This window comes from Athene cunicularia (assembly GCF_003259725.1).
Source record: "Athene cunicularia isolate RWA chromosome 2 unlocalized genomic scaffold, athCun1 chr2_part1, whole genome shotgun sequence".
Taxonomy (NCBI): Eukaryota; Metazoa; Chordata; class Aves; order Strigiformes; family Strigidae; genus Athene; species Athene cunicularia.
The window spans coordinates 82047340-82057411 of record NW_020799095.1 but is presented as its reverse complement, the minus strand read 5'-3'; the positions used below and the strand labels follow the sequence as shown (position 1 = coordinate 82057411).

Sequence of the window (10072 nt, the reverse complement as noted above, 5' to 3'; positions counted from 1 at the left end):
AAAAAAAAAAAAAAAAACAGGAAATAAAATAAAAGAAAAAAGCAATCAATGTAAAAGGAGGTTTTAATACTTCTCAAACCATACCTGTATGGTGTCAAATGAGATCTCAGTAAAATGAAGGTACTTGCAATACTGTGGTGAGATCTCTCAGATGTGACTGGTTTCCCTGCTATCAGCAGATCATTCTGTCACCTGCAAGGCTCAGTGCCCTGGACCTTATCTGACATTGGAGAAGAAGAGCTGCAGGGCTAGCTAGTGTTTGGATTACGAAGCCACTTACACTTTACACCACTCAGGTAGGGTAAACATCTATCAGGCTTCCTTGTTTCGAATATTTAGTATTTGGCTGCAAAACCTAGCTGAAGGGCAAAGACATCATCCAATCACGCTAGAGCAATGGTGAGCTGATAAAGGAGTAAGCCCCTACACTGAAGGCCAGACTGTCCTATACAGCACCTTTATTTTGCTTCCAGTCTGAATTGTCTGAGGGCTTCTACAGCCGGTTTTCTCCCAGAAAATTTTTCTTTCAACTGTAAAGTAAGACTTTTTCCTTTCACGTTTCTGTGTCCTTCTTTGGTTCCGCTGTAGTTAGTGGTCTTTTACTTTTGAGGACATACAAGCTATTCAAGTATTGAGTATATAGAAGCTATTCAAGTACATTTGTATCACTGCACAACTACTGACACATAACATAATTTCTGTGGTACTGGTTTGGTTTCTTTTATATCCTTGAAAGCTGATATTTATGCAGTCTAATCTCCAAGTTCTCTGCATGAAACCACAACTTGCATCCTTGCTTTTTATAACTTAGTGTTTCTGGTTCTTACAAAATCCTTCTCCTTATTTTTGCATTTGTTTTGCTCCTCAATCTGCAGTTTGAGTTTTGGCAGCTAAATACATCAAAGTGACATTTTTAAAGACAGCTATGTATGTCACTCTAAGAAAATTCAAATGAGCAATCCCCCACAACTATGCATTCATTAGTGCTCTGTATTTACTATGAGATCATCCAGCAGCAAAGATCCCTTAGTGTGACTGTTCTCCTGTCACTCATAACCCCTTCAAATACTGAAGGAACTGTCTGAATTTGCAGCCTGGGTTTCCTGGTCAGATGAAAATCACATGCATTCATTTGAGCCACAATACAGTAAAGCAGCTTTCTAATTCTGTAACACACCTTTTCTGCATCACTCTCCAAAAAGATAAGTAGCAAAGGTAAGGTTAAGTGCAAAGAACAGAATGTAAACCTCTGACTACCTCTTTAACTCCAAAATATCAGATAGCTAAAAATTGTTTCCAGCCACCTGACCTTAAGATATGACTGTCTCACTGTTTATTCTATAATTACTAATCACATTCCAAGAAGTTATTGTTATGTGCCCTTTGACATTTACAATTATCCAGTGAATGCTTTGGAAAACCTTTTTTTTCTTAGAATTACAGATTTTCAGTATAATCTACAAGAAAAGTTGGACAATGGAGAGACTATCAATATTTAGATTTTCCAATTCATCCTGCTCAGCAGTATTAATCCCCCTTTAATCTTCCTGCATAACATGCAAGCATAGGGACCAAACTGAGAAACATGTTCCAAGACACTTAACACGGCAAGTTGCATCAGACCTGTGAAAACTTCAGAGCAATAAAACCAACTTTTGGATACATTTCATTTACCTCTCAGGATGTAGTTCTGATAATTCTGGTCGGCCTCTGCTCCCACTTTGATTAAGCAAGTCAGACCTTCAGCGACAACAAACTCATGAACCAAATCCTTGTCATCCTGCCACAGGGGAAAGGAGGAGCTGCGTTAGAATTTTGAAATACAAAAACCCAGGATATATCATAATGTAAAACCAAATGCATGCCTGTGACATTGACTTTATGTTTCAGACGGTGTAAGCAAGTTGATATGGAAGCTGTTATATAAAAGACCAGAAGCAGAATTCTTAATTTTAAAATCAGAATTAAATACATCAATGCAAAACAAGAAAAATCAAGCTTTTACCTTTAGATCAGCTATGGAAGATTGAAATCAGTAAAATATGACTTCTGATTTATTAAAGACTTGCAGACATTCTCCCTGATACTATAATCTCATCATATCACAGAAACAGACATTCTTATAGCCTTAACATGTCAGGATCAACAGGATAAGTCCATCTCTATGCCTTAGCATAATTCCAGTTTCAATATTTTAAGTGCATACAGCAAAACTTTAAAACTGGTGTGTATTGCAATGTAATATTATATTCATTATCTTAACATAATATTAATTCATTATATTCAGAATGAAAAAGTATAGTGTTGAATATAAGAACACTAGTAGATAATATTCTCCTTGTGATGGAAAACACAGCAAATAAAATACTCTATTGTTTCATGGGAGTTTATAGTCGTTGTAGTGATTCACTCCCATTATCACAGGTGTGTATATATATATATATATATATATACACACACACACTTACACACACACACCAGAGAGAGGAGGACTTTGCTGGGCTCTACATGCATATTACTATGCCAAGGGACTATAGAGCACCATATCTAAAGGTTGCCTTCTCTTACAGAAGGTTCATGTAAACAAAGAGAAGGCTACTAAAAACTTGATTAAACAGCACTTAATTCATTAGGCATACAAATTAGGCACAAACCCAATTTAAAATATTAATGGAGGAGAACTACTCTGTGGACAATCACAGTTGTCGAGTTGCTTTTGAGCATTTTAAAATTATGTTTTCATACACAATAGTGTACACAGCCCTGAGAAACCAAGATGTAGACACAGTAGATAGTTTTGTTGACAGTGATTTCTGAATTCACCGCAAATGAATTCACTTAGAAAACTGCCAAGAGAAAGAAAATAATCAAGTCCCTTTTAGTGAGACAGTTCACTTACTGCAGATTTCTTTCAGCCTGACAGTTTCTTATGGATTTCCTTCTCTCACCAGAGCTATGTTAAATAACTCTTAAAGGCTGACCAAATGAGATGTTTAAAATCGTAAGTTTATCTAGCAATTTGTGAGAAAATTAGAAATTATGAGGCAAAAAAAAGGTTTAATGTTTCAGAAGATCAAATTTGCTAAAACAACTTAAACATCCATTATAGTCATGTGTAGATACACAACTTTATCATTATAAAGTTGATATATTCTTTTAAAAGTATATAAAGAGGAAGCATACAATCAATCCCACATCTTTGCAAAAGTATACTGTAAAACCCCAAAATAGGTTAGATAGAACCCATCATTGTGCACACTTGATCTAAAAATTTTATTTACTTCTTAGTCTCAATGTTTTATTTTTTGAGGATGCTATTTTTTCTGTAGATAGATAAAAGCCTTGATAAAGTTTTCTGAAGAGCTAGGAAGTTTACAAACTCCCATGTCAGACCAGGGCACTACAGATACAAGCACACGATTTTATGAAGACAACAAAATTCCTTTACCATACTCAAAAGACAGTGGGATTACTAGTAAAGCAGAGCTTTACAGACAACACTAATTATATTTATTTCCTCTGTTGTACATAACAGTGTTTTAAAGGTGCATGCACAGATCCCCTTCCACTGCAGCCCACCAGGGAATTCCCTTTGCCATTCCATAAGACAACTGAGGAATTAAGAAGGATGTTTACATTGAGCAGCTAAGGGCTGGCACTGAGGCTGCTGTATGTTTGGCCAAGCTGCCAACCTAAAGAGAATGTCCTGATGCATGAGGCAAGAGGCTAGGAAGGGGCATAGTCAGCCAGGGCATGTGGACCTCTGCCTGTCCCATTCCAAGCAGTGACCTCTGGCAAAGCCCTTTCCAAATACCACCAGTAAGAGGACTGAGCACTTAACTTCAGATAAATTGGTTCAGAACTAATTTGTGCAGCAAGTGATGCCAAAATTCACACAGTGAACTTCCAGAACAACATTTTACAACTAGAGTCCTGGAAAAATAAGAAAAGGACCCAAGATAAAATGCTTTCTGACAATTAAAGCTGTGTTTCAGGTTCACTTCCCCAAAACTTGGGGTGCCTGATTTAAAAACAAGCAACTTCAAATAAATACATAAATAAATATTAATGCATGGAATACACAGATCCAGATCACACTGGGTATCAAGCAATATATGCAATCTCACCTTGTACGATGGAGAGCCACCTCCAGCAGCGCAGGGAGGCAGAAGCATACCCAGGGACCCCAGAGGAGTCTCCTTTCTGGCCATCAAGCAACTGCTCCCTCCTATACATCCCTTTGTATATGGTGTTTTTAACTCGAAGAAACTTGAGTAACCTATTATTCTTCAAGAATTTCGGATCTTGTTTCTCCTAAAACTCAAGGGAGAGGAACATATCCCTGGGATTTGTCAGCTAAGCTTGCAGTATATTCAGGGTTCAGGTAAACTAAGGCTACACACCATGGTAATTCACAAGGACTATGCATTCCTGGAAACTAAGTTACTCTGTATGTCAAAGTCAATGGTTAAAAATTCCCTGCTACTAAAGAGAGATGGTGCTAAATTTCCCCTACCCAGAGCGGACAGTGGTGGGAACAAGGGCAAGGGACAGAAAGGATAGGAGTACGCAGAATTTACAAAAATCAACAGAAATTAGTAGCACAGTGCAGAATCAAGAAAGCTGCAGGAAAAGCATACTCCAAAAATAGTTTTTCTACAAATCTGATGACAAATAGATGCATCTTTTATTGGACAACACCATTGTCTAATTTAAGAGAAACAATATAAACTATTGAGTAAAATAACCACAATTATTTTTTCAGTTGGGAATGGTGTCCTAGCTCAGAGCCCACTTTTTTGTCTTCAAATACCTTTTGTTAAATACTCAAGTAGACATTTTGGTTTTGAATCAAGAGTGTCTACATCATCCTTGAGAAAAAAATAAATCTATTCTGGATTGACTCATGGGCAAAGAAGCAAGACTAGAAAAACAGGAAGGAGAAGGAATAACTGTGGTCTGCAGATTCTGACATTTGTTGATAGACTTAACATGCCTGTTTGGGAAAAATAAAAGATGTTCGGATGATACAAAAGAACATGTCCCTATGCTAGGGAAGTAAGCAGTAGTTCAGCTACAGAGACCTTCAGGTCAACTCCAAAAACAAAATACATTTTTTAACATTGCATAGCCATTAAGGGCTGTTGATATTCTGTGAAAGATAAAAACTGAAATACCCATTATAACTTCCCCATAATCTTAATAGTATATTAAGATTATTATATTCCCCATAATCTTAAATAGTAAATGCATACTGGAGTATCATCTGGGGAAAAAAAAAACCAAACAACAAAACATTTTATTCTCAAAATACCTCATGCTAGAGATCTGTTTTGTATTGGTGACTTTTTAATTTATTTATTTATTTTAAAACAAGGACCTTCCCAAAGAAAATTGTGAGATCTGCCTTCTGGAACTATTTCAAAGCAGCCAAAGGAGTAAACCACTACATCATGGAGTCGTCCTTGACTGAAAGGAGATATATTGCAGGAGAACAGCAGAGGAAATGAAGGGGATGAGGGACTCTAACCAGACTGCTTTTGGAAAGCACTGAATAAACAAATCAAACCTGAATTTAAGAAAGGCTTTTAAGGTACTTCTCCTTTCCCAAATAAAAGGGAAAAAGAAGGTGTAATGAAGCAGAGTACAAACACATCACGCTCTAGACATAAATCTGAACTCGGTACATTATCTATCCCATCATGTATATATGATGAGAGGAAAGAAGAAAACATCTGGAATGTGCAGCAAAAGATGAAAGACATCCAAGACCATGCGTTCTACATTGAAAGGAGAATGTTTACATCAATTTTGGTCTAGGATAATCTTTTCAGACCCATTAACTCACTGACTTGCCAAGTTAGGTGACCTCAAGAGTAAAGGCTACTCTCTAGCAATGGTAAGAGGTTCAGGTTTCCAGGAAGAGAGCATTCATTGTACGGAATATATGGTGTGTGTGATAATGATAGGTACAAGTAGCTGCCGCATGCGTGTGATAACAGTTAAAAGGAGGCAGGGAAAGGTTGTCATTTGCTATGGAAATGGACTCCTCTGCTAATATCACAAAGATTTATGACCACTTAATCAGCGGGCATCAAGGCCCTGATGAGAAAAGAAGGAAAACACAGGCAAAGCTCTCTAAGCTTCTTGCTAAGCTCCTGCAACCGTAAAGATTGTGCAGTGACACAAAAGCTGGCTACTTGAAGTCTTTATGAAAAGATACCACTGTCCTCCTCAGATAATTATATTTTACACGTTCATTCACACACTTAGAACAGATCATGGTCTCTTCCTTTCTTCAGGCATCTCACAGGAAGAAAAAACAAGATAATGTATGTCGCTTTGTAATGGAGTTCTATTTTTGTCCAAAGTATAACTAAAAATAAATTAAATGTATTAAAACTGATGAGATTAAAGCTTGCTTATATGGTTGACAAAATGCACAAATCATACTTTCACCTCCATAACTCAGCCTAGCTATTAGAAAGACCCCACAAACCCTGTCATCAAGCAGTCTATATAATATGCTCATTAGCAGAATAAAAAGTGTAGGCTGGATTCCCTTCTTTCCTACCAGTTCTCCTGTCTCTGTATCATTTGATATATTCTCTAATGCAGTTTTGTGGGGTCTTATCTGAAGGTAAAGCTGAAGACTGTTTCAAAGAATGGCACTTTGCAAGAATGCATCCTATCTGATGTGCAGCTTCCACATGCAAAGATAAATTGTTTACATACTGTTAAAGATAAATCTTTCTGAAGCCTGCTATTTCTGCAGACCATATGCTTGAAAACCTTTACCCAAATCATGATTATTTTTATGCCACAAGAAAGTGCTTCTCTTCCTAATAAGAATCAAAGTTTTGGAACACAGTTTCTCAAGGAAATTTTTTTTTTTAAAGTTAACAAGTACTGCTGAAAGCTCCTTTCCAAGTATTCGGGGAAACGGAATTAGTAACTGAATATTCACATTTGGATATGCACATACATATTTCTCTCTTACGTGGCTAACAGCTGTACTGAGTACTGTCTTTCCAAGGAATCATAACAAGATGCTTGCCTATGAGATTTCCACCAACGAGAACCTGATTTTTATGTTTTTTCCTTTCCTTTCATAAGCTATTTCATTGTTTCTGGTTGCCTGAGCATTCCCATACTTAATCCTATGCTGTAAAATTCTCTCCTGCTTCTGTTAAAAAGCTAAACATTGCACATTTTATAATGTTCACTTTAAATAAGGAACCATGGGGTTCCCCAGCCTGTGCTCTCTACAGGACACATTACTGAGTGAGCCAGCAATCACATTCTGTACCAACCACGCTTTCCAGAATGCAAAAATTGCAATAATCCAACCTAGAAGTGAGAACAGCACAGGCAGTCGGGGTGCCAGCCACAGCCACAAGAATCTACTTGATAAGCTTTGTCTATGGGCTTACAGGGAGGGGATTGCACCCACATCAAGCTCCAGTAGTTGACACACTTTATCCTCAGTCTGAGGAAGAGCTTCCCTTTCTGCTCTGTCATTCTACAACATCCCCATTAAGAGAGATTCAGACTTTGAATCTCAGGCCAACTCTGATTTTATCTGTATACCAAAACCAGTAACTTCACAAAGATGTACTGCATTCACATTGTAATGATGTGATAATTCACCTAAGCACAAGACAACATGAATATTGCCAATTCACTGTGCAATGTAGCATAAGAGGAGAAATGTAAATCCTACTAGATTCAAAGAGGAGGAGCATCCTCCTCTGCTGCCCGAAATCTCATGGGACAAGATGCTGGCAGCATATCAATACAGAGTCCTACAGGCAGAAAGGGCATGTCTCATTCAGACACTGACTTCTGAAGTAAAAATCACTACTTTTAAAGAGGGGGTGCTAGGGAAATTTTCACTCATTGCTATGTTCATTTGTGAAATAGCATGCTGGGAAAGTGCGTTGTCCCCAGTCCACATTAACACATCAGAGTAAGGTCTCCTTGGAAACCCCTCTTCCTCAAATTCCCCTGCCCAGAGTACCCACTGCACAGCAAGGAGGCAGAACTGAAACAGAAAACCCAGATGATTATGCTCAATGTGAAAAAAATAAAGTAACATGGAAAAATACTTGCACTCATGAAAAGAACCCCCCCTTCCCAATATAAATGATGGCCATCTTCTTTAGAAATACATTTTTTCACTTTTTTTTTTTTTTTAAATCTGCAAAGTCAAAGTAGGATCACAAAGTTCAGCTCTGGTTTTAGGAGGATTAAGGTTTAGGGATTAAGCATCATTCATTTGGGGATGTAAATTAGCAGTAGAGGGACAGCAGCTGACTGGTGAGGAAAGGGAAGAAGGAGGAGGCAGGTCAAGGAGCAAACCATGTGCGACTGCAGGCTTTCACTGGCATAAATCTCAAGTGACAATACATCTGACACTCCACCACAACAAAGTAAAATGCAGGACTATTGCCCAATATACTTGAAAAGCCTCCTCTGTTACTAAAAAAATAAAAGCAGAATGATAAAATCCAGGTTTCTGTTAGCAGTAGAATCAATGATGGTTAAGGCCTTATTCTACCCTTTCTACTCCTAATAGCACAAGGAAAATATAAATCTACTGATCATCTTTCCCAAGCATTCCTCTGGCTCCAGCAAACCCTCAAATATAAAAACCAAACAAACAAACAAAACAAAACAACCCCACAGCTTGCTCCTAACTTGACTGCCCTGGGCAGCAGTAGCAATGTGGCAGTGCTGGGCTATGACCAGAGTCCACTTCCACTACCTGAGAGCCTTCATGTCCACAGGTTCCCCATATAATTTGAAATGATTATATGATGTTCTGCCCCAGAAACGAGGGAAAATTGACAGCCAGTTCCTCTCAGCCCTCCTTTGAGCTGCCTAGCTCTGCAACCTCAGAGTCTACGTTAGAAATATACCACAATAAAGTCTCCACAAGAATATTTTAAACTATTGCTACCTGCCTTCAGTATGCATCACATCTGCTAAAGTTACCAGCAAAATAATTACTCCCATTGACAAGACTACAATGATGTAGTAATAAAAGAGTTATGCCGTGCTCTATTAGAAACAGAAATCCCAGACCATTTCTGGAGTCCAGCTTTTTTACTGGCTAAGCAACAGGTTGCATTTTATAGATCAAGATTGGCTTGCAATGTTTGCAGTTAGAAAAGCTCATTCTGGCTTGAAAACTGAGTAAACATAGTCAGGAAGTGATTGAAGGAGCATGGACCGCCAAGATATAATTTATAGTTACTTTCCCACACTTTAAACTATAGTTCTATTCTTTGGACTCCAAAATTATTGATATAATTAAAATACTAGATTGCCAATCCAGAAGTGCCTGATACTATCTAATTCAATTGTCACTGTTTATTTCAGTTATTTATTTCAGTCCGTTTTTAAAGCCAAGTCATCTATTGCAAACAAACCTGGAAAGAAATCATTCCAAAAACATACACACATGCACATATATATACACACATACATACATGAACTTAAGTCCTATTATTGCCATTTCAATCTAAATTATTTAAGCAGCTACAAAACAATTCTCCGTATGGATCAGATGAGCTGGTGGTTAAGCAGGCAAGTCTTGTTAAGCTCTACTCTGAATCAGAACTCAGCTCTACTTTGAATGAGAACACTACTTTTAGAAGATGAATGAAACACACCTCCCAGGGGGAGTAGGAGGACAGTCTTCTGCAGTCACAAAGAGACCATCTCTCAAGGACAAGTATTTTCACTCCCTGATATTTGGCAACTCAGAAACTATCCCAAGATAAGTATGTTAGGCAACTTCAGTTCCTGTCTTCCCCCACACTCCCACCAGCACACCTAGAAGAACTCCTTGACAATGTCCCACATGGCATCCTCATCTCTAAATTCAAGAGACATGGATTTGATGCGCTCAGTGGATAAGGAATTGGGTGGATGGCTGCACTCAGTGAGCTGCACTCAATGTCTCCACGTCTGAGTGGACAGCAGTAATGAGTGGCATTCTTCAGGGGTTGGTACTGGGACCAGAGCTGTTTAACATCTTTGTTGGTGACATGGACAGTGGACTGAG

At 38.1% G+C, this 10072-nt stretch overlaps 1 protein-coding gene across 1 annotated transcript in view; it reads right to left on the bottom strand.

Moving 5' to 3' along the window:
• Positions 1-10072, bottom strand: part of FHOD3 (formin homology 2 domain containing 3) — a 369637-nt gene that overhangs the window by 200389 nt on the left and 159176 nt on the right. The window contains exon 4 of the mRNA XM_026841709.1: positions 1675-1780. The gene's annotated coding sequence lies outside the window, so the exon portion shown is untranslated. The remainder of the gene's footprint in view (positions 1-1674; positions 1781-10072) is intronic.